Raw genomic sequence first — 26,014 nt, 5'->3', positions numbered from 1 at the left:
ATGTTGTTCCAAATTGTTCTTACTGTTGTAGAATGGCCTATCATAAGAGCAAATTTTTATAAATTATACTGCTGTTTTTTTTTCATTTATATGCATGATGGTATCAGTGTTTTATGGATATTGTATCCATGCATACATGTAAGCTTCCTGGTTGTATTTTTGCTGAAATCTGAAAGAATTGTGGTATAGGACATGTGTATTTTAAACTATTGTAGCCTAATTTCTCCTAGTTATTTTGGACTAATTTGCCCTCTCAAATATAATCTAGTACAACTTCTTGTTTCTCTCATCATGAAAAACACTAAGAATTTACAATCTTTTTAAAATTTAGAGTGCCTTACTCTTAAAAAAAAAAGAATCAAAATAAAAATCTATTTGAGAAAAGATAGAAACCAAGAATAAAATTGAAAAAAAAATATGATTGTAAATTACATAGACCAGAGAGAACAGTCAGAAAAAAAGTTTTTAAGTATTTTACAATACTCAAATGAAACATATACCTAGAAAAAATGACTTTAAAACTTGAATATAGGCTGTTGTGGGATATTTAATCACAGTGTGATCCCTAAGGTTGTGTTATTTACTGAAAAAGCCTGTTTCTAGTTATGGTGTGGCTCAGCTCTTGGCACATACCTTTACCCCCCGCCCCAACCTGGCTGGAATACAGACATGTCCTAAGTACACACCTTTAATCCCAAACAATGAAGGGAAAATTAGCTTGCAGAAAGAAGCCCCCATGTTTGAAAGTGATACCTAACTGAGTGACAGAAAAAGTGACCAATCAGAGAAAGATTTGACAGAATAGGATATACCTAAATCTTTCAAGAAGAAGGAGGAAAGGGACGCTACTTAAGGGGCAGTGCAGAGAGAAATAGAGAAATGAGACAGTCTTCCTGGGAGAGTTTTACAGAGGCAGATTGCAGAAAGAGAACAAGCTAGACATGGGTGAAGACAGAATCAGCCAAAGAATGAGAATGAACTAGAAGATTAGAGTGGATTTCCAGAGTTAGTTTGAGACCAAACAGAGCAATTCAGGCAGAGGCCCAGAGAAAAGTGAGTTTGAATCAGTCAGCTTGGAAAGGAGTTTGAGCCAGAATAGCTGGGTTAGAGATCAGAAAGAGCTAGAAAGGTTGAAGTTATTCAGCAGCAAGTCTCAGAGACTGAAAACATTTTAATCCTAGATTCGATTTTATGCAGGCTAGCAGCTTCCAGGACAAGGCTTAGGTAAACCCCTGAGACAATTACTACAGGAAAATAAAATATACATTTACAACAGGCTAAGATCATAAGGAGTTAGAAGGCATGGAGGACACCAGGAGAACATGGCCCACTAAATCAACTAAGCAGAGTGCTTATAAGCTCACAGAGACTAAAGCAGCAAACACAAGGAACTATTGACCTCCTACTGGATTGCATTTCCCAGCCTCAATATAAGGGCTTTAGCCTTGTCTTATTGTATCTTGCTTTGTCCTGTTTGGTGGTTGTCTCTTGAAGAACTGCCTTTTTTTTCTTTGGAGGGAAATAGATGGGGAGTAGATCTAGGGGAGAGGGAAGGCGAATGGAGATGGCAGCTGGGAAGAGTGGAAGGAGCAGAAACTGTAGTTGGGATGTATTATATGAGAGAAGAGTCTATTTTCAACAAAAAGATAAAATATGAAAAAAATACTCAAATTTAATGGGTATATTGAAAAATAATGCTAAGGATTTCCTCTAAAAGGAAAATAAAGAAAAAAGTCAAGAAACTCAAGAAAATGAAAACAAAACAAGTATACTGCCAGTACTTTATCATAGTTCTGAGAAAACAAATGTGACAAAAATGTCCAAAAATGAACAAGAAAAAAGCTGAAAAGTATGGATTTCTAGATGGCAAAGTCTCACAATGATGGCATGAGACAATAAGCTGACAAGAAGCCAAGTAAAACTCATACCCAGACGAAACTACACTCAATTTCAGAGCAGAGGAAAGATAATCACACACACAGAGAGAAGACTGAGTGCTTCAGAAGAGTAAAGTGATTCAGGAAATGATGGGAAAGACACATCAGAATCCTTGGTTAGTGAGAGTGGGATAAAACAAAAAACAAAGGACCACACGGCACAGGATGACGAGGCCTCACCCTACTGAAAACACTGGACTCACATACAGGCATGGTTGTAATCAAGACTTTACTGTGCAGTGAGATGAATCATTTGTGATGGCAGAATAGGATCATTTCAGATGATCAGCAGTCCAAAACATTCTTTCTTAGGAAGTTCTAAGATATACCTAATCAAAACCAAAAGAAAGACACTGGTCCAGGAAACAGAGAAATACTGAAGGCCCTTGGAGCTGGTCGGGAGAACTTCCAAGCCAGAGTTGAAACCAGAATCACCATGTGATCTATCTGTGCACACCTAGGCATATGCACAAAGGATTCAATGAATGGAACTGGAGAGCAATTTGTTATGTAAAATAATCCAGATTCATATAGACAATTATGACATATTTTCTTAGAGGCAGAATATACATTAAATTTACATCACACAAATAAATATGATTATTTACATTTATGTATATATGTGCATACATTATATATATACATATATTTATATATGTGTATATATGTGTATATATATATGACATTAAAGTAGAAATAAGACTATGAGAAAAAAGACATTGAAGGGGAAGAAATTAAACAAGAGAAGGTGGTAGAATACATGTGACATGAAGGCGAAAGAAAGGACTATTGGGGAGGAGGAAGAGGACCAGGAGGTAGGCAGGGAGGGATGGGGAAGGTGGTGGTAGAGGAAGACAGATCAGAGCAAATAGCCATGCAATGTGTGTGTGAGCACACTATAGCAAACCCAATGTTAAAAATCAAGGAGGGACAGAATTCTAGACTGCATCCCTAATGAAAAAAGATACCCAACAGAGTTTCAGATTTCTGTGCTCTTTTATAAAACTGTGACCCCATGAGTCTTCACAGTCGTATTGGGAAGTTGTTGGAAATGTGACGGCATTGTATTCCATGGGAAACTAAACCCAAAACAATGAGAGGCTCAGGACACAAGAGGAACAGTGGAAAAAAAGAGGAAGGCCTACCATGCTTCACCATGTTGTTGAGCGGACTGTCCGTACACAGCAATACAAATGATGCTGTGTTGGGATACGTTTACTTTGTTTAAGTGCTCACAGGGGAAGAGAAGACCTGTGAAAACAGAAGCCAGCCAGTAAAGGGACATAAAATATCTAAAGTGAAAAATGTGTGATAACTGGATATACAGAAATAACCAACCAACCAGCCAGCCAACAAATAAACAAAGACCAACATACAATGTTGAAAGCTGTTGTCTTTCCAGTTGGAATCAAGTGTACAGGGTGAGGACAAAGGTTTTTCAGTCTCAGTGTGATTTTATGCATTACAGCGCTTTGGCTTTCTTCACCCATGTGGATTAATTACTCTCATTAGTTTTAATTGCAAAGTTAACCAGAAAAACCGAAGAAAGCAAATGTAACCCAAAAGCAGATAAGCACTAGCAATGCCAACAATAACTCATAGTTTATGTGACTTAGAAATTATGCTGCCAGTGAAGAAGTCAACATCTTACCATTTTAGAGACAAAGCTCATGGTTGCTGAGAGGATCCATTGGGCTATCCAGGCGACATAGCTAGGAAACAGGATTGATGGTCTTCAACTCCTAAGACATACTGTACAATAACATGATTATGTCTTCTGAGGAAGCTCCAATACTTGCCAAAAGCATACATCAATTTTTTTTCTAAATCCCATGCCCTTTTCAATCTATCCCGTTATAGAAAAAAACAACAACAGCAACAAAAACCAACAAAAAATCTTTATATTTTGTTTTCAAATTAACTCTAGAGTAATTTCAGAAATCAAACACTAATCTATTTTCAGTGGAGGTATCTGTTAGAACTGCCAAGAGTCACGGTTGAGAATTAGAGATCTCTTTTGAGGAAACCACCATTGTCTCTTCCCTAAGTCAGAAACTGCCTCAGCCCAAGGGAAGGAACTCTCAGGAGGCTGTCAAGTCCAGCTCTGCTCAAACTGCTTCCCTGGGGTCAACCTCCCCCTTCAAGGGCAAGAAGGAAAGAGGAGGAAGAAGCACACAGAATAGTCATGCCATCATTTAAAGAAATTGTTTCTCTCAACACCTTGAAACAAAGAGCAAGCACCCACCAGGAACTGAAGCACCTGAGTTAATGGGTAGTGGCCCTTCCCTCCCTGCTACCAGCATCCCCACAGAAAGGATGGTTTAAAGGCGTTTTGGAATATATAAGTCAGTGTCACGGGGCTTCTATTAGGGATGATGTTATCACAGATATCTCCTCCCCTTACTGAACTTCAGCTACAGTTTTTCCTGGAGATTTACCAACCATGTCAAAATGGTTCTGCTCTGACACCTTCACAATGACCCTTCCTTCTGTTTAAAAGACACTGCCCTCAGACTGACACATGGCTCACTCAGCTTAGACATCACCTCTTCCACTAAGACTTACCTGGCATTTCTCTATCAACTGGAAATATGTGTATGTCTCTGTATTAGTCAGCTTTTCATTACTGTAACAAAGTACCTGAGCCAATCAGCTCGTAAGGAGAAAAGGTTTATTTTGTTAGCAATTTTTAAATATTTTCAGCCAATAATTGGTTGGTTGAATTGATATAGGTCTATGTCAGCCCAGGAAATGCCTAGTGGAGCAGGCCTGTCTGGCTCACAAGTAAGTAGTAAAAAACAGGAAGAAGAAACAGGGTCCCACTATTACCTTCAAGGTCCTACAGACTGCCATCTGTGCTCTGCCTCTTCAGGCTTTCAGCACCTCTAATGGCACCACACTGAGGAAAAGCCTTTAACACATGGACTTGGGTAAGTAGCCAAGGAATGTAATATCTAAACTATAATGCTCTCTATCAGTGTTTTCTTCTTAAATGTCTCCTCAACGCTCGTGTCCATTAGAATGTCTCTCTGCCTACCTCATTGTGGCTCTGTTCTCCACTGGAGGGTAAAGCCCTTTATTCCCCCTTCCTTATTCAGGGATGAATCACTGACATCCAAAATAAGGTAATTGTTAAATGGGTACATGAGAGACAGGAAGAACCAGGGAGAAAGCCAGAGTCCTTTTTCTTAGCATTCTCTAAAGAGGACCTAGCTAAGGATATGTGTGAGGTCTTCTGTCAAGTAAGCTGATTTCAATTTGCCTTGGCATCACTGGAATTAGAAGATACAGGACTGGAAAAGGAAAGAAAAGAGGTCCCTCAAGTAAGAACCAGGGACAGCAGGCAGCCAGCAACAGAGCAGGGGATGAACTGGTACTCAACCATGAACAGATGCTGAGCACATCACATCGGACACTTAAAGAAGGAGCCCGTGCTGTATCTTTTACGCCTGGTCAAGAGAGCTTCGGAAGTAGAAAAAGAGTCGCTAAAAATCAAGCATTTGGAAGCTGTGATCTCAAAGTCAGCTTTTTTATGCCAGTGTCCAGGAATATAGCTGATCTCTATTTTAAGAAACAGAACTGTCAGTGCAGTGATCCAGGAAGATAATTTAATAATAGCACTTTGGGTCTGGGGAGCTATAAAATCACAAATTTCTCTGAAGAATTCCAAGACTTAATTTATATGAGGCTTAAAAAGACTATGTCTAATTTGGAAAGAGGTGAGCTAGCTCCTTCCAAAACCCAGGGAAGCTTTCCCGAGTGAAGAAATAGATTCATCTCCACAGTAGTGGAGAATGCACAGATGACCCACCCCTTAAGCCCACACTGCAGCATCAAAGTAAGATGGCAAGCCTCAGTCAGGGGAGAGAGCTCTGGATGTGTCCCTCAGGCCCCCAGGGAAGCCCTGGATGATTCTCCAGAAGCTGTTTCCTGGAAACAGAGGTGTTGAAGCTGATGAAAAGGGGGCCACTTTGGTTTAAAAGCCTTTTGAGGACAAAAATTAAATGCTTTTTCTTTCAGTGAACAGGAGCAGCAGAATGAAGAGTGGAGCCATTAGAAAAACAGAACTGTCAATGCCAGTACAGTCATCCCTCCAAAATCAAGCTTAACAAACGGTAGTGCTCCTGCCTGTGTCCATTTTTGTGCTGACTGTGACAGCATAGGACAAAAGCCAATACACTATCATGAACAAAGTGGTTTCTTTGTTCCGTGCTGGAGATGGAACCTATAGTCCCCTGCATGCTGGGTAGACACTGTACTAGTGAGATTCATCCCCAGCACAAATAGCTTAATTTTCATTTCACAGCTGGGCAGACTTACAGAGTGTAAAGTTCCAAAATTAGAAGAAAGCAACAGGTGCCCTCCCAAGCTCTCTCTTCTTAATGCTCCCACATCTTCAAGTCTAAGAATCTGTGACTTAGGATAATGCCAGCCAGCCTAACAGATCAACCCCGAGTCCTCTGCACACAACTTTACACACAATAGCTCAGTGTGAATCATCCAGCTTTCATCTCAGTCTCCTTCATCCCGTGATGGCCTCAGAGTTTTCTGATGGATGGGGAAGATTCAGAAAACTCTATTCTCTCCTCTGCTTTGAAAGTATCACACATCACCTCCACTCTCATTTCATTGGTAAGATCCAAGCAATAGACCATACCTGGGTACCAAAGGGACCTGAGAATATTCTCCATGCTGTATGTAGATCTCCCTGATAGGATGCCCTTAAGTATATGTCGTTTGCCTCAGATATACAAGTGATCCCCACAAACAGTAATGCATCCAGGCCTTAGGCATATTCTCCAAAGCTGGCACAATTTCATATTTTTAAGGTCTGCATGTGGCTATCACTAACAAACCTCAAAGCCCAGTTCCTTAAAGACTAATCTGTATACTAGTCTCTTGGGAAAGGTGAAAAAATCAGAATCTCTCTGTACATTCAGGGTGGGCAGATTCTGCATGCGTAACTGTGCTGGGATGATTCCAACAAGCTAATCCATAAACCACACACTGAGAGCAGGAATTTGTAGGAGGCTTGGCAAAAAGGACTAATCTGTTTGTGTGTGTGATTGCCATCTATACAAAGCTAATGTAGAGCTAGGGAAATGGCTCAGTCCACAAAGTCAGAAAGCATAAGGACCTGAGTTCAGATCTCCAGCACCCCCGTAAAATATACACACAGGGAGAGGCAAAGGCAAGAAGACCCCTGATGTCCAGCTAGTCTTGCTGAGTCAGTGAACTTCAAGTAGAGGGGGGAAATGCTTTCTCCAAAACTAATGTGGAAAGCTCAACAGATGGCTTATGGAGGGAAAGCAGTTGATGTGAAGGTGAGGACCTGATTTGAATCCTTAGAACCCACATAAATCAGGCCTGGTAGCACATGTCTGTCATCCCAGTGCTCCAGCAGCAAGACAGGAAGCAAGCCAGGCTGGCATTGGCAACAGTGAACAAGGAGAACCTGTCTCAGATATCACAGGCTTAGACCAACACCTGAGGTTGTCCTCTGACCTCCACTCGCTCTATGGCATCAGTGTGCCCACACTCACACAAAGAAATACACATACAATTATACACAGAAATATCATGCACACTCACACACACATACACACACATGTTCTTGCACAAGCATTCACGATGAAGTAGCTACTGTGATCTTCGTGCAGGGATATATGACCTAGCTCACTGTCTCTTCCATGTCTCCAGTCCTGGAGATCTCCCCCCTTACTGTCCACCACACTCAGTCCATTCAGAGGACCCTCATTACTGTACTTGGCACATGCCCATGAGCATGCCCGGGAACATGTCCACTGCCTAAAATGTTCCCCTTGAAGACATGCACTCAGCCAGCTCCCTACATCTTTCAAGTTGTAGCTCAATTGTCACCTTCTGAGGCAGACCTACCTCAGCCAGTTTTAGAATGCACCCTACCTCCTGCCCCATTCACTCCCAGCATTCCTTTCCATGCTCAGCATTTTCATAACCTCTCAGGACACTATAGCCTGTGTTGAAAATAGTCAGCGACACAACAGTGATGTGGTCAGATCACTAGATTGACCTATACGGTTATCAGGACATGAGGCCTCTTCTGTGTCTGCCAGACTCTTGATGTTCAATTCCAACTATATTAAGAAGTAGGAAGAAAGGGAAAGGATAAAGAGAAGATTGGAACCAGCACTTAGAAAGAAAGTACATCCTGAAAGGCTAACAGGACCATGACTCACTGTTAAAGATGAGAGGTAGTTTTGGACCTCAAGAGGATGTCATATTTAAAACCTTTCTTTTTCTTCTTATTTCTTTGTTTCATATATACCTCATATATATATATCATATATATCATATATGACATATTTATATATGTAACACACACACATATATATATATCACCTCAACTCACACCTACCTAGATTCTTCACTCCCTAGCACTCATGATATATATACATATGTATATATATATATATATATGTGTGTGTGTGTGTAAATATTTTCACATTGTATGATACTACATATGCACATGTGTGTGAGTGTGTATGTGTCCTCCCCTTCACTCCCATCTTATCTTTTGAGAAATGATCCCACCCTGCACCTGAAGCTCACTAGCAGGGCAGTGAGAGTGAGCTCCAGACATCTCCCTATCTTCACTGCTTAGCACTGTAGTTACAGATGTCACTGCACCTGGCTGGCATCTGAATGCAGGTCCTCACCCTTGTGTACGCAGACAGCCCTATTCCCACCCCAAGATCTTTTCTTGTTTAAATTGTAGCTTACCCCACTGAAGGACTGTCACAGAATAATCTACTGCATAGCTTTGTATGGCTTTGAAACTGTGTCTCTCTCACAAGCCCACAGACTAAGAAGTCTGGCATCAGATGCCAACAGATGCAATGCCCAGTGACGGCCTGTTCCCCGATTTGCAAATGCCTAGCATTTTATGTATACTCACCTGGCACAAGTCCAAAGCAAGCAAGTTGTCATGTTTGTTCTTGATCCCATCCCTGAGGGTCCCAAAGACCTCACATCCCAATTCCATCTCATTGAGGGATTAAAGTCTTAACCTATGAATTAGGGTGAGGAAGTTACAAACATTTAGTCAACAACAAAAATCCTTAGTGTGAATTAACAGAGTCTTTCTTCGCTGAGGCCACAGAGAAGAGAGATGAAGGCCCTCCTAAGGATATCTGTCAGGGATTCCCTGGCAGTTTGGGATAGGAATGGGGCTCACTGTATACACAAGGGTGAGGGGTTGAGTGCAGAGGCCTGGTGCAGTAGCATCTACAACCACTGTGCTAGGGAGAAAAGCTCAGAAGATGTGTGGAGCTCACTGGTCTACCACTTTAGATGACAGTGAGCTTCAGGTTCAGTGTGAGGTAATATCTCAAAAAATAAGATAGGGAGTGATGGAAGGGAGACACTAATCTCTGACCTACAAACACACATACACACACACATGCGCACACACACACACACACACACACACACACACACACACAGCTTCAAGTGCTCCTAGAAGAACTAGGTTCCTTGACTGGAGCCAGTGTCAGCTACGACAAGAATTCTATTAAATAGGGACTGAAGGAGGAGTCAAGGAATCTCAGAATATACAGGGCCTGAGAGTTAGGTTGTTTTTAAATTAACAGCAACCTTTTAGTCTTTAAGACTGTTTAGTATTAAAACCACCACTCACTGAAATGTTAACAGCACCACAACACACACACACACACACACACACACACACACACACACACACACACACTTATCTTCATAATTCAAACCATTCCCTTGCCCAAGGCCACAGAGAAGATGGATGAAGGTCCTCTTAAGAATGTCTGTCATTGATTCCTGGTATCTTTTGATATGGGGATATATGAAACCTCACTGGATCCTAATCTTTGCCTCCAGACTTTATTTGACAACAGCCACAAATCCAGAGGCCTGCACAGGCAACAGCTTGTAAATGTGCAGCTCTGGCCAGGCAAACAAGAAAGGACAAACATGGGTGCCAGATTTTAGAAGGAAAAGCTTCAAGTGGTCCTCAGAGTACCAGGTTCCTTGACTGGAGCCAATGTCATCTGTCAACAAGAATATTATTGAATAGGGCCTGGAGGAGGAGGAAGAGAAGAAGGAGTCAGAGAATGTCAGTATGTGGGACCTGAGAATTAGGTTGTTTAAAAATTAACAGCAACTTTCTAGCCTGTAGACATGTTTATTATTAAAACCACTCACTAAAATACTAAAATGTTAACAGCACCATACAAACTCTCTCTCTCTCTCTCTCTCTCTCTCTCTCTCTCTCTCTCTCTCTCTCTCTCTCTCTCTTACACACACACACACACACACACACACACACACACACACATACACACACACACTCAAAATCTATGAGCATAGCTTTATATACCTTTAAGAGTTCAGTTAAAAGTCTGCTTGGGGCCTTGTGTCTCCAGAGATTGGCAAGTTCAATGATTTCCCCATATTGCTGAAATCTTTCATTGAAGATCCATGCTCTCCCCATCAACCCTTGTTGCAAATGCCTAACACAGGTGGCCACCTCTGAGGTTTAGGGATGGTATGTATCAGCCTGCTAGTGCTGCTATAACAAAATACCACAGACCAGATTACTTCAACAGCAGTTTACTTTCTGATTATCTGGGGGCCTAACTTTCAAAATCATGCCACCACCTGGATTGGCTTTTTTCTCTTGCTGGTCTGTAGCTGCTGCTGTCTCTCCTCTTCCCAGAAGTATTAACAGCACTAGTGGTTAAGGTCTTACCATATAACCTTACTTTAATACCTCTGTATAGAGCCTGTCTAAATATAGTCACAGAGAGAGTTAGAAATTCAACATGAATTTGGGAACAATACAATGTGATATATGACCATGAGATTTGGGATACATGTGTATCAGGATGCACCTACATATACAAATACAAATATAGTCTTTGATCACAATATTTTAATTTGTTTAATTAACCCCTCATCTTCCTCCCTCTACTCTTTACCCACATGTTTCTATTACACCTTTCCCCCCATGACACCATGTTACCTTTGTATGGCCAAGAAACCAGTGAGTTCACCCAGGCACAGACTGATACCTATAGAATGGAGCCAAATAAGCCTTTCCCCTTCTTAGCATGAATCGCAAGCATTTTGTTACAACAATGGAAAGTTCCCAGAACAGTAAATCATATCAGAAGCTCTCCACATGAATCTATGTTTCATTTGTCCATTCAGAGAAAATAGTTTGTCTCATGCCAGACATCCAACCACATTCTCTAATCTGCATAACTCAGAAGGAAAAAAAATCATTCAGTATTTGTTAAAGAAACTCTGAGGATTAGGACAGAAAAAAGAATTGCTCCAAGAAGTCTGGGGTGTGGCTGGAGTAGGAGTGGTTGAATTTAGGTTTGCTTTAAACCCAGTATCTTAATCATGACAAAATCAGAACACATCATCATTTTCCAACTAGAATCTTTGAGATCCCCCTGACAGGTTGACTGTAACCCTTTGTGAGAAAGCTGGAAGAGAAGCTATGCACTGGCTAGGCAGCAGCTAGGACACACTTGAGGGAGAGAGACCACTCTTCTCCCCTCCTGAGCCCCTGAAGGCTCAGTTTCAAACAGTGCCTTGCTACTTCAAGACCATGAGTGTGAACCAAACTTTATTCTCTTTATTCTCTTACCCTCTCTCCTGGTCCTAGATCAAAACCAGGGATAGAAATAAGACAAATCAATGAACTCAGTAAGTCAGAGGAAATCATCTCTTACGGGTCTTCAAGCCCACAGAGGACCAAAGCCTGCAGGAGTGCCTAACTGAACGTTTCATGGGCTTAGACTCTTCATACTTCTTCCATTTCTTCTTATGCTCCCTATGGAAGTCTGAAAACACTTAATTAATATATATGATGAGCAAGCCAAAAATAAATGAAGACTTAGGGGAAAGGGGCAAGATAGATAATAGCATTTTTCTACATGTAATTCTTTTGTAATGAAGTTAAATAATTTCAGTAATGGAAAAAAGACTGGGGCAATTTTTTCAGTGTTCCCACTAATCTACAAGATTTTTCTGCTGTCTAACCAAGGTAATTGTTTTGTTGTCTTTACATTTTCTCAAACCATCTCCCAGACAGACAAATCCCTCCACTGAATTTTCTACCTCAGCTCACCGTTTAACCCCCACCTGCTTTCACACAAAGGTGAAGTACCCATCTGTTAAAGCACGTTAGCAACTGAATATCTGCACCCCCCCACCCCTGAGCTCGAAATCAGTACACTGAGAACCCAGTTCTCAATGTGGTGATATTTGGAGATTGGCTATTAGAATGCACTGAGGTCATGAGTTTGTATGTCTAAGAAACTCGCTTTCTCACTCCTTACCTGCCTTCCTTTCTTTCTCCTTCCCTCTCTCCATCTTTCTTTTTCTCTCACTTTTCTTTTCTCTTCCTTTCCATTTCCCAATCACTGGCACACTGGAGCATTCTTGGAGGAAGGGTCATGTGAAAACACAGACCTCAAAGCTACCTTGGAGCCAGAAACAAAGCCTTTACAAGAATGCCACTAGCATTGTGCAAACATTTGGACCTGAGTTCAAACCCCCAACACCCAGATAAAAAGACTGGCATGGCTGAGGTACCTGTAGCCATGGAATGGGGAAAGGAGGATGGAGACTGAAAAATCTGAAGTTCTTGATAACCAGACATTCAGGACCCTATCTCAAGGCTAAAACGTAGGAAAATCAGAGAGGGAGTTCTGCCAGCAGACACACCCACACACCCCTGAGCATGCACCAGCACACATATGCCATTCATGCACACAGGTGGGCACACCCACACCATTGTGAGCATGCACCCTCCCCCCCCCACACACACATATACACGTCATTCATGTAAAAGGACCATACCAGATCTCAGTTTGGACATCCAGCATTCCAAGCTGTGAGGAATAACTTTTTTGAGGCACCAGTCTTCAGCAGTGTTTTGTTATGATGGGCAAGGTGGGCCAAAAAACAGGCCATCATAAAATAGCTTTGACTTTAGATGTGCTAGAATGCCATTTGGATGTACTAAACAGACAAACTGTGTGATCTTACTGGTATCTGAAGAATATCAGTCAATAAAACTGAAGGATGTCCAAAAGAATTTAATATGAAGATGAAAAATCTTTAATGAGAAATTAAAAGCATGGAGATTAAAATAAAAATCTGAGGACATTTAATTGCATTCATGGAAGAAAAGCAATAGTTAAGGTTTTTGTGGTTTTTTTCCCCAGAACTAATATAAGAAATTGTCTGATTTGAGAAACTCTAATTTCCAAGAAATATAAATAACAGCAAATTCATGCAAACAATCACACTGCAAAAATCACAGAATCTAAACTCAAAAGAGAAAGAAAATTAAATATATCCAGGCAGAAAAATTAGGTCACCTGAGAAAAAAAGTAAATTTAAATCAAACATTTTTAAATATCAAGAGAAATTAGAATAACATTTTTCAAATGCCCTAAGGAAACTGTTTATCGGTTTATAACTCTATGTGCATAGATAGTCATTAAAGACTGAGAATGAGGCATTTTGAGAAAATGGAAAAAGTGTTTACCACTTGTGGGCATCCTCTAAAAGAAGTGATAAAGATCTGACAGAGAAAAAGAAAACTGAAACCAGAAAAAAATTAATGGGATATTAGACAGAAGGAGAAAACATAAAATACATTATAAATGTATATTGTTTTATTAGTTAGCTAACTGACACTGACATAGCATTTAGCACTCTTTCATCATGCTTGACTCAAAAAGAAGCTGTTGTGGTTTGAATATAAAGCATTCCCATCAGCAAATCCCCAGTACCCATGTACATACATTGGAGCACGTAGGGTAACCCCAAAGCTGTTAAGGTTGATACAGGAAGATCCTTGGGCCTTACTGGCCAAATAGTAGAGCCGAACCAATGAGCTTCAGATTTAGTGAGAGACCCTGTCACAAAAACTAATGTGGAAAAACAGTTGATAAAGACATCCGGTATTGACCTCTGCCTTCTATGCACACATCGTTGAAACACACTCGCATGCATGTGCATGAGTGTACATACAACAGAATGAGTTGTGCTAAACCACTTAGGTATCTGGAATGTAGGTAAATAGAAGAAGCCAGTCTGAAATATCTGCTTCCTAGATGTTTATAATACTGCATATTGCTGCAAACTAAGTAGTAGAAGTAGAGAAAGAATGGACACAGCAAACCAAGCAGTAGTTTCTAGAGGGTGAGGAAAAGAGTTGGATTTTTTTTCAGTGTGCTGAGACTACTCTTCATGAGACCAGTGGCAGATACATGACAGTGTACAACAATCGAAAGGCACAGAGATTTGCAACACAAAATAATGAACCTTAATATACTCTGCTACTAAAATGCAACTCAGAGGGCCAGAAATCTCAGGACGGAATGAAAGGTACGACTAAACACTCTATAATCATTTTACAAGTGCTTAAAACAGCTTCACTTAAAGAAGCATAGGAAGGAAGTATAAAGGATCAGCCACAGGCAATGTGGCAAAAAGATCCAGTCTGTAACAGAAACTCAGAAAGAACTGTGCCCGGCTTGTGCTCTAGAAGCCAAGTTATCTCCCAGGGGTGCGAGTCTAATAATTCTCAAGTCACTATCCATGCACACTGAAATCAAACAGCTAAGGCAGTGGATGCATGGGAGATCGTCTTTCTGCTGGCATGGGAGTTTAGGAATAAGCAGAGGGCATGGGTAAAATAATCCACTTGGTAACTGACAGTCATAGGAGATACCGAATGTACTCCCTTCTACTTATTAGACAGTTTAACACAGATGTGCTTATAAATGTGGATGTACTCAGAAGTTATGATGCATGCACATATAGTGTTACTCTGCAAGCTGGCAGGGTCTACCACCAACTCTCAACAGCAATTCCAATGCCCTGATATTTGTTTCTATATACATTGTCCACTACAAGGAATGTGTCTCTGTGGAAAAACAGCTGGGTTGAGGATTGGGGCTGGGGATCTAGATTAATCTAAAGCTTATTTAATATATGAAAGACATAGCAACACACCAAGAGAAAGGGGAGCTAACTGGATGTTTCCCTAAAGCCAAAAGGACCCTAAAATGAGCAAGGAAAAGGAAATAACTCTGAGTGATGAGCTGAAATAAATAATCAGATAAACAGCCATGGATTCTCAGCAATATAAATAAATGATTGCACACATAAGTAAACAGGGAAATATCTTTCTATGCGGAAGAATTTCAAATAATTTATACGATTACCCTGCCCTAAATGACAGATGCTCAGCTCCTCGATCCTTCAGTAAAAGCTGCATGTATAAGACCTCCTTCCAATGAAAAGTTACCTGAAAAGCGAATTCACAGGACAGCAGCTTACCAAGCAGAACTCAGTCATGTGAGCAGCCATGTCTTAATGAAGGCAGAAACTTTGAAATGGCAATGAGAGGAAGGCAGTTTGGTTAGGTGTTTCACTCCAAATCCACAACCCCCAGCCTAACTGTGACAGAAACATCACTGGAGTTTTAGCTGAAAGAAATCTGCCAATATGCCTGACAAGTGGTCCTTATAACTGACAGGATTGTGATGTCTGAAATGCCATCACAAAGCCAGGAGACATGAAATGCATGTGGCCGCTGGGATGCTGGGATGCGACAGGAAAGACACATTCTGCCAAAGCTAAATACATCCGAATGGATGTGGATCCTTGTTAATACAGTGTTTGTAGAGTTAACTAATTATGCAAGCGTGTGGTGTTTGTGTAATATGATAATAAAAGGTTATGCTTGCAGACTGCATGGAAACTCTGCAGTAACTTTTCTATAAATCTAAAATGACCCTTTTTTATTAGATATTTTCTTTATTTACATGTCAAATGATTTCTCCTTTCCCAGTTTCCCCTCCAAAAAACAAACAAACAGACAAAAACAACAAGAACAAACCCTTCAGCTCCTTTGGTCCTTTCTCTTACTCCTTCATTGGGGACCCTGTACTCAGTTCAATGAATGGCTGTGAGCCTCTACATCTGTATTAGAAAATGACCCTTTTTAAAAAGGAGAAAGCCTGGAGATATGGCTCAGTAGTTAGGAGCACTGGCTCATCTGTCTCAAGACTTGCGTTTGATTCCTAGCACCCACATGGCAGCTCATAGCCATCTCTAACTCCAGTCCCAGGGAATCCAATGCCTTCTTCTTGCCTTTGCAGGCACATGCACATGGTACACAAGCATACACGCAAACATGCATATAAAATAATAGCATTTTTAAAGAAAGTAAAAATAAAATAACCCCATTAATTTAATTAAAACTTCATTTTTCAAAAGTGAGTGTTGCTATATTAGTGAAAGAAATATGACTTTAATGTCTCTCACATGGAACAAAATCAGATTCTTTGCTGTATACGAGACATATTCCAGCCAGATACAGTGACACACACCTACAATGCCAATACTCAGAAGCTTAAAATGGGAGCATTTCAAGTTTGAGGCTAGCCTGGGCTACAAATCCTGTCTACAAATAAGGAAGAAATCCACCAAGTTTAATTAGTGTTTATATATACACAGGTATGGGGCAAAAAAAATGTACATAAAAGAAGAAACTATAATATCAGAAACAATAAAATTCAAGGGAAAAATTATGGTGTATGAAAACCTGTCTTCTGAACATGACCTCTAACTGCACATATCAACTCACAGCAGATGTCCTGACCTAAGAATGACCTTTGCAAGATTGAGCCAGTCAATATTCATCATGGATAGACCAGCATGGTGCCTCATCCTCCCCGAGAGCCCATTGGAAGTTAATAGTTACGGAGCAGCCAGAGTTGATAAGGTGCCCGTGTTCCAGTAAATAGCCCCCCACTCACAGCCGTTATGTAAGCAAGCCTTATTAAACTCAGTGGGCAACATAAAAATAAAACGAAACAACAACAAAGCAGAAAATAGGAGAGAAGTAAGTTGGGAAGAAGAAGGGATTCCAGGGTATTCAGGGTAAACATGATCAAGACACATTATACACAAGTCTGAAAGTGTCAAAGAATACATAAAAATATTTAAACAAATTTAAGTAGGAAAAATTGTGATCAAGGATAACAAAACAGAAAAATTTTAAAGGTGATAATCACAATTTATATCTAAGTATAATTATCATGCATATCTTTAACTATAGACTATCTTAGGGGCATAGGAAAAACTGAAATTAGGACACTAGCACATCATTATCAGTAAAAATTTGAATGGGCAGTAAAAAGATAATTTAAGCATAGAACAAGAAAAATGAATTCTGTGTGTTCATGTGTGTGCATGCATGCCTGTCTTTCTGTCTGTGTGTGTGTGTTATGTATGTGTGTGTTATGCAAACACAGTCAATATCCCATGGTTGGGAAAGTCCTAAGCCCTAGGGAGGGAAATCATTGATGTTGGGTAGCTAACTTTACATAGTGTTAGGCTACCTTGTAAATATTTCTGTTTACACCCATTGACAAGCATTGCTCCCATCCTTAATCAAGGAAGCTCCTTTTTGCAATGAATAGCTGTGAATACAGAGACTTTGTGTATTCAAGGTGCTGAAAAAGAATAAGTGGTGGATGGATGTTCAATCCTAAAAAAAAAAAAAAAATGTTTGTACCATCCTACCCTCCTCCACCCCCACTCCCAGCCCTGTGGCTCAGGGAACATTTCAAAACAGAGAACAAAAGAATGCACAAGATTGAAGATAGGAAGAAAGGCTATGAAATTCTAACTTCTAGGCATGGCACCATCATGGAGGTGGTAGAGGAGGAAAAGGAGGGGGTGGTATAGGTGGTGGTGGTGGAGGATGAGGTGGTGGTGGAGGAAGAGGAGGGGGTGGTATAGGTGGTGGTGGTGGAGGATGAGGTGGTGGTGGAGGAAGAGGAGGGGATGGTATAGGTGGTGGTGGAGGAGGAGGAGGCAGTGGTGGAGGAAGAGGAGGGGATGGTATAGGTGCAGGAGGAGGTGGTGGAGGAGGAGGAGGGGATGGTATAGGTGCAGGAGGAGGGGGTGGAGGAGGAGGAAGTGGTGGTGGAGGAGGAAGGAGTAGAAGATGAGGGTGTGGTGATTTGTTTTTGTAAGCTGACCCTAGTGTTTTTGCCAAAGCAAATGACAAGGAAACCACAAAAGAAATGAAAAGATTCTACATCAAACAGGTGAGTTCAGTTTCAAACATGCTAATCGTGAAATAGCTACTCCCTGTCTGGAGTCGATGAGGCTACACAGTTTGCTATAACTTGTATCTATCCAGAATTTCATAGTCTGCAGGTTTCTTTTATAGAAGAGCTTAAATGAAAGAGGAGAAAGAGAGTTTACCTTCCTGGCCCACAATAAGAAGCTCATAGATATAAAGAGGATGCTAATTCTAATAATGCCTGTGTTCTCTCATCTCTATTCTTAGCTTCATATTGATTACCACATTTCTGTTGATCCTTCTAGAAAGTCTTCACACATTTCACATGAGCTGAGAGGTCAGAATTAAAAGCCTCTGCCTCTGGTGCCTTTCCAGCCCAAGGTTGGCCGGAATTAAGTTCTTTTATTTTGGAAGTTGCCTTAAATAGCTATTATAACTTTAGCTACAACCTTAATGCCCATAGGAAAAGCTCACAATTTCAGTTTTTGTCTGAAGGTCTGATCCACTGTGCCAGTGTGGGTTGAGTTCAGTATCCTTTCAAGTCTGTTCGGTCATCTTGAACATCTCATATAGTTTTTAATGAGTGAGTTTATTCTGTGCATCACCTAACTGGTATCTTAATCTACTGTGATATTATGACCGTCCAGCTAGCATTCATTAAAAATGCAAGCTTTCTTGAGTGATTCAGTGAAACGGTAGAGTAAAAGCTTCCTTTGTATGATCCAGTAAAGGTGAAAATTCAGTGTAAGAACAGATTCTATTCCAAAGAGAGAAAGAGAAAAGGCTTTGGAAATTCACAAAGGCAGTAACATGAGGTCTGAAAAAAATGCCAAGGAAAGGACAGACAGAAGCCAAGCTGAGCACAGCTCCAGCTCCAGGTCTCTCTGGAAGGATAGAGGAAGAGGAAACCTCTTCCAAAAGATAGACCGTGGAGCCCTGGTACAGAGGCTAATGAGACTAGCAATAAAGTAGTATGTTTAAACATTAGTACTTTCAACTTACCGAAGAAGAGACATAGGCTGGATGACCAGATTAGAAACAAGAGCCAACCATTTGTCATTTTTAAGAAACTCAGTTTACTAAAAGATACTCATAGACCAAGAGTTGGAGGATAACAGTCAAACCAGCAAATAAATGGAAGCTGAAAACAGCTGGCAGAGAGATAAGGGAGAACATTTCCTATCAGTAGTGGGAACAATTCGCTAAGATATAGCTGTAAATATGTATGATTCTTCCTGATTTCAGACAAAACCTTTGAGCATAAGAGTTGGTATAAACTCAGATATACTAACAGTGAGTGATTTCAGTAACCCCTTCTCACCTTTAGAAAGGTCATCCAAACTAAAAGTCAAGAAAGAAACTTCAGAGTCAAAGAACACTTTCCAATAACATAGTTCATAGAACTAAAGAATTCTAAATCTATAAGAAGGTATAGACGATGTTGGATAGACAAAGCAATCCTAAATAGAAAGAGCAATGCTGGAAGAATCGTGATGCCGATCTCTAGTCATACTACGAATCCATAATTTAAAAAAAAAAAAAAGTAAAAGCACTATAGTATTGGCATGAAAATGGACATCAAGACCAATGGAAAGGAACACAAAACAAAACAAAAGAAAACCGAAACACAGAATAAACCCACACAACTTCAGCCGCCTCGTTTTTTAAAATGTGTCAAAACTCACACTGGAGAAAAAGACTTTGTCAACAAATGATGCCTGAATATTCATCTTTCTATAAGCAGAACTAAACTAGATCCACATCTCTCACTCTGCACAAAATCACTACTACTGCAATACCTGAAACTTTGAAACTGCTAGAGGAAAATACAGGTAAAATACTCCAAAATATAAAAACTTTCCTAGAAGTTCTCAAGTATCACAGGAAACAATCCCAGAAATTCATAAACTGAATTCTTAAAAAAAAAAAATTCTGCAGAGTGAAGAGACAGACTACAAGGTGGGCTATACATAAGTCAGAAAATTTATATGTAGAATAATTACAGAATAAAAACCCTACTCCTAAAAATCAGATCAATCAAATCATCTTATCAATAACTAGTATAATAAAAGAATAGACAGTTCTCTCTCTCTCATGAATATGCCTCTATTATATATGTAAGTTAGTGTGTGTATGTGTGTGTGTGTGTGTGTGTGTACACATGTAGGTCATGAAAGTACAGTGGACCAGAAAGGAGGAAGAGATTACTAATGAGGGAAGAAGAGGAAAAAAACAGAATAAAAGTCATGTGACATGGAATCAGAAGGACTGGCTCATTTGCAAGAAGAAAGGGATGCCATCAACAGGAGAACACTGAAGATGAGTAGATGTGCTCCTTTCTGTCCTAGATCTTGCCATGTAGTCCCTAGAGATACAATTCATGGAAATATTCCTGCTTCTGCCTCCCAAGTACTGGGATTAAAGCCATGTGCCACCACACCTGGCCTGAAAATCTAATTTTAAAAAATGCACAGGGCTGCAATAGTAGTCCACTTCTCAATCAAGAAACAAAGACAAATCCTACCACTGACCTCTGGCTTGATTGTAGAGACACGCATGACATCCTTGAAGTCCTTTTTTTTTTTTTTTTTTTTTTTTTTTTGTCTATACCTCTAAATTATAATACTTTCAACTTCAGATTAGCCTTGACTGGGAAATAAACTCCCACGGAATCAATGCATTTTAATTTTGAACTAAATAAGGACAATTCCAAATAAAGTGGATTTCTCAATCAGTATAAGAACTGACAAGGTGCCTTCATCAGGCCTAGCTCTTTTCCTTCTGATATGCCTTTGTCAAAACCTGATTAAATGCTCCCTCCTTTTGTAGCATAAGTGAATATGACCTGGTGTTCATCAGAGCTCCCCTTGCAACTAGATATCGAGGTATTATTGGCTCAGGGTGCTTACCATATAAACAGGGACTAGAATCATCATGATTTCTGCCCATTCTCATGGGGTTCACTGGTTGCTATTCTCAGCCTCTGCATGCCCGCATAACACTGCTGTATATTTTTAGGTTTTCATCAGACTTCAAAGAAACTGTTTTTTCACTTTGAGCAGAGATCTGCCATTAAGAAGCATGTAGCCCCTAGACAATAAAGACCTAGGGACAGGGTCATATTACTTGAGATAAAATGGAGAGAGGTTGGGGGGAGAGGGTGGGATGAAGCAGGGATAGAAGAGAGCTACTCAGGAGAGTAGACACAGCATGGGATCTTGGAAAGACAGAGTAGCAGGTAACTGAGAGGGATCGAATTACATTTTCAAGATAAAGTGACTGAAGTAAAGAAGGAGGGGGAAGTAGGAAGGAAGAAGTATGGGGAGATGGGGAAGAAGAAGGAGGGAGAAAGGCAGGAGAAAGAAGGCAGACAATGAGGAGCAACTTGGTAAAGGGTCAGGAAAAGGAATCATGAGGATTTGCATGCAGTGTGAGAAAGCCATCAATCATCTGCTGGACAGACAAGACACTGACAATCAGACTTGGTTGTCTTATGTCAATGTGCGCTGACAACAAGCAGTTTCAGATCATCACAGAGATTGGATTTTTCAGCTAAAGCTAAGTCTTGTAGAGAATTGTACAACAAATAGAAACGTCTAGCATAACCATTTAATAAATCCAGTGGCTTGGATCTTATATTGTTAGTTCTATATGTTCCAAGGCTCAGTAAGCAACCAGAGTATCATGTCTATAAAAATAAGTCAGAGCCACCAAACAGGAATGTAAATATGACAAAGTAACCCTGATCCCAACATGCTGGGTCGGCAGCCTAGAGAATTTCAGTCTTCCCTGACCACTGCAAGATAATAAAATTTTGAGCCAAGAGTGTTGGCACATTCTCTAATTTAGCACCTGGGAGGTAGGGGCAAGAGGATCACTGTAAATTTCAGGTCAGTCTGCTCTATGTAGCAGGTTTCAGGTTAGCCAGAGCTTCTCTCTCTCTCTCTCTCTCTCTCTCTCTCTCTCTCTCTCTCTCTCTCTCTCTCTCTCTCTCTCTCTCTCCCTCTCCCTCCCCTCCCTCTCTCTCTTTCCCACTCTCTCATGCTATTATATAAGTTTGTGTGTGTGTGTGTGTGTGTGTGTGTGTGTGTGTATCACAATCAGAGTATTTCCTCTCTGGACCATATAAAAGAAATAACTAGAGCAAAAGTCTGAAATCACAGCTTCCCATAGCACCTGGTTTCCTTGTTACTATGACAACTCTAGAGAGAACAAAATGAGCTTCCAAGATATAATCAAATTCATTGATTTTTAAAAATCAGGTTATATATTTCATGAATAGCAAATCCTGGATGCTGAGTTAAAATTAGAGCGTGTTGCTTGAATCATAGTATTATGTATTTCTTGTGGAAGACTTTTCAACCTCAAATCCAAAAGCACTGCATCCATGGAGCTGCTGGAAGAAATGTAGCATCCTTGTGTTTACAGTGAACACTGTACCAACTGAATCCAAGGGCGAGAACTCTGCATCTCCTAAGATAATGAGTTGTCACTTATTGTCACCATTCACTTTCTAGGAAACAGAGTTCAATAGACAGGTGTTATAACTCAGTGTTTTGACACTGTATTAAAGCATGCTCAGTAATCAAATATTTGGTAGAAAATACACAGTATCAAGAAGGATGAGACACAAGTAAACACCAGTGAGAAGTAACAGATTATAATTAAACAAAATTGTTGAAGCACAAGTGTACATAGTTATTACTGATAAGAAAGCCATCTCTGCCAGACTTAGAAGAAATTTGCAAAAGTGGGTGTTTTAAAAAAAAATTAGTTTAGGGTTGCAAAAAATATTTATGTCAACTATTAGCTTCTAGAATTGTCAATATATATTTCTGCCTAAAGTTATAGTGTCTGATGTGGGTAATAGAAATGATTTTTAATTGATTAAGACCTGGGACTTGATATTAGGTTTAGTGTGTGTGTGTGTGTGTGTGTGTGTGTGTGTGTGTGTGTGCGCGCGCGCGTGCGCGCGCGCATCTGTCTGTCCACCTCTCTGTGTCTGTGTTTCTGTTTCTGTGTCTCTGTGTGTACCCGTGTGTATGTGTATTCAGTGTTCAACCAATTTCTTTTAGGCTACACTCACTTTTTTGACCATGTGCTTCCCAGCACAGGCTTTGCAGAATTTATAAAAAATGAAAAATTCTCGGCGGTCTACTTCATAGGCCAGAGTTTCGTGTGAAGGGTAAAATGAGGTCAATTTGCAGGAAGTGCTGATGAGATTTAAGTGGCATGGTATTTAAGAGAAGAAGTCTCTGGCTTATTAAATCATAATGAGGTTTTACTCGTGGCCTATTATTTAGAGTTGGGATAAGTCAAAAGTGAGTGGTAACTTCTTATTTTGAGAAGCACAACACAGTAAAGTTTCAGTACATGAAAACACTTGCTTGTTGGCCTTCCAACATCGGTTCCCTGTGAATGATAAGCAACACAAATGGCATGGGTCTGAATGCTAGGAAGTTGTATAGTCATCCCACCCACCTGTCTTCATGCCCCATCCTAGATTTATGGGTGGGAACCGTAACCCCCAGAACCTTAAAATGTGACTACTTTGGGGGACAGACTTCAAGAGAAATAGTCAAGTTTAAACAAGGTCACAGGAACAGTTTCCTACCAAAACCCCAGGGTCACATGCATACAAATGGTGTACAATCATGTGGAAGCCAAAGAGATGAGCCCCGAGGGAGACTAAACTTCCTGACACCTTGATCTTGAACATCTAGCCTTCAGAACAGTGGACAGATAGGCCTCACTGCTAATCTACCAAATATCTGATATTTTGTCATGGCATCCCTTACAAACTAATACATGAATTCTGAGAACTTAAGGTCAATTTAGATTCACTTTACTGTGGGGATGTGACTTTCTCTTCAAGAATCTCGATTCATATGATGACCTCACCCTCTGTTCCCTACTCATCTCTGCCACATGAGAAGAGTGAAACAGAAGATAGCCAAGCATGTTTCTCTATTCTGAAAGAAAATTACCAAGACCTATAGATTGCATTGACTCCCTTCTCTTTCCAAGCCTATCTTGGTTGGAGCTGAGAAAATTGCTGTGGTGGAGGGTTGGTTTACCCAAAATGGAAACTAAAAATCACTTTTTAAAATAGTTCTTGATATTATCTTAAATTTATAATTCAGAGAAAAGGAGGATAAGCCCAAGAGAAGGTGGGTTGAGTAGTATGTCTGACAATTTACCATACCGTATGAGGCCCTGTGTATGTTTGATACTTGCTCTCATGTGCTGGATGGGAAAGATGCACTGCATACTCACAAGGTGACTTTCCATTGAGAACAGCACTGGTATATGAATAGAAGTGGAAGGGTTAAAAAACAGGCCATCAGGAAAAGACAGCTCACCCCTACCCTGGAAAAGGATATATATTTCTCTCCTCAAAGTATCAACAGGCCCAGCCCTGCTTAGCTTCAGCTATCAGGTGGACAGGTGAACAGGTTCAAGAAGGTCTGGCTTTAGACCAGGTTTATGGTTCTGTACTAAATGTTCAGAATGGAAGTGCTTGTGGACTGAAAAGTCTTGAAGTGTCTACTCACCTCTGTCCTCTGTCTGTCTGCTCCTTTGTACATCATCCCACCTATAGTGCTGTCAGTGAATCACTTCAGTGTGTAAACACTGGATGGATGCATGAATTCATCCTGTGGACCCCACATTCCCACGTGAATTCCCATGAAGACATTTCTAAGTTCTGACTCTCTTGTTTCACCCCAGTTCAAGTCAAGAAGAAGCATCAGGTAATGATGCTTTCTAGACCAAATTCTATCCAGGCTTTCAAGAGTTAAGGACATTCATGGGGACACAAGTCCCCTTCTCTCAGTGTTGGGAACTCATCTGTCTTAGACTTGTGCAGGCCTTAAACATGCTGCCACAGTCTCTGAAAGACTTCAATGCTGTTGTGTCTAGAGAGACCTGGTATACTTGATGTCTTCCATCTCCACTGGCTCTTACAATATTCCTGCATCTGTCCTAGAGCTCCCTGAACCATGAGGGGAGGGATTTGATGGAGACATCCTATTTAGGATTGTTTCAAGGTCTCTCCCTCGCTGAATATTGTCCTGTTTTGAAGCCCCCCTCCCTAACCCAGAAGCTATCTCCAACTGACAACTTCTAGCAAAGTTGGATATACAACTCACATTGAAGGGTAAACCCCTGCCCAGCAGTGGAAGGCTAAAAAAAATTTACTCAATGCTATTTTTCAAAAAATTTTGTTCATAATACTTTGTCTGGACATTTTTTAATTTCACAAGTGTTTGACTTGTATTTTGGGGTTTTATGGATTTTTTTGTGTGGGAATGTGAGTGTATGTGCTTCCTGAGCTTCTTCTTTGTTCTGTTTTTCTGTGTGTTTGTTTTGTCCAATTTTGCCTTGCTGGTTTTTATTTTATTATTATCTTTGGATGTCTGGGGTTTTTTTTTCTAGTGGGATAGAGAAAAGAAGGATGCGGATTTGAGTGGGTAGCGAAGTGTGGATGATCTGGAAGGAGTTGGGGGTGGGAACACAGTAACCAAAAAATATTGTACAGAAAAAGCAATTTTCAATAAAAAAAAAAAATAACACATTCATGGTCCTGAAAACTGACCAGTTCTAGCTACTTTCTCTCTTCCAAAGTACAATATTCTCCATGGCGGAGGGATAGAGGGATCATCGCCTCTTACCAGCCGCAGAGATGTACCTGCCAAATGCCAGAACTGCAGCAGCTGTGGTACAGCTGATATTTCTAAAGGACAAGAGAAAATGCAAGAAGTGAGATGAGTGAAAAGAGATAGGTCAGTGTGCATGCTAACTGCATTAGACTTCAACAGTTTCTGACTTGCTAACATTCTCATTAAGACACAAATTTCATCAATTCTGAAAGCACCTGAGTTAGCTTGTAGCAAAGTCTTATTAGCAGCTCCAATTTCTTTTCTTTTCT

General features: G+C 40.4%; 1 long non-coding RNA gene across 1 annotated transcript; it reads right to left on the bottom strand.

The window, feature by feature from the left end:
* Positions 1-2,784: 2,784 nt before the first annotated feature.
* Positions 2,785-15,582, bottom strand: LOC116079948. Its single transcript, XR_004114242.1, has 3 exons — positions 15,292-15,582; positions 3,589-3,689; positions 2,785-3,188 (listed from the first exon to the last, which is right to left on the bottom strand). It is a non-coding gene; the product is annotated as an uncharacterized LOC116079948 (long non-coding RNA).
* Between the last annotated feature and the right edge of the window lie 10,432 nt (positions 15,583-26,014).

Source organism: Mastomys coucha, unplaced genomic scaffold, assembly GCF_008632895.1.
Source record: "Mastomys coucha isolate ucsf_1 unplaced genomic scaffold, UCSF_Mcou_1 pScaffold6, whole genome shotgun sequence".
Taxonomy (NCBI): domain Eukaryota; kingdom Metazoa; phylum Chordata; class Mammalia; order Rodentia; family Muridae; genus Mastomys; species Mastomys coucha.
This window is presented reverse-complemented; position numbering and strand designations above follow the sequence as displayed.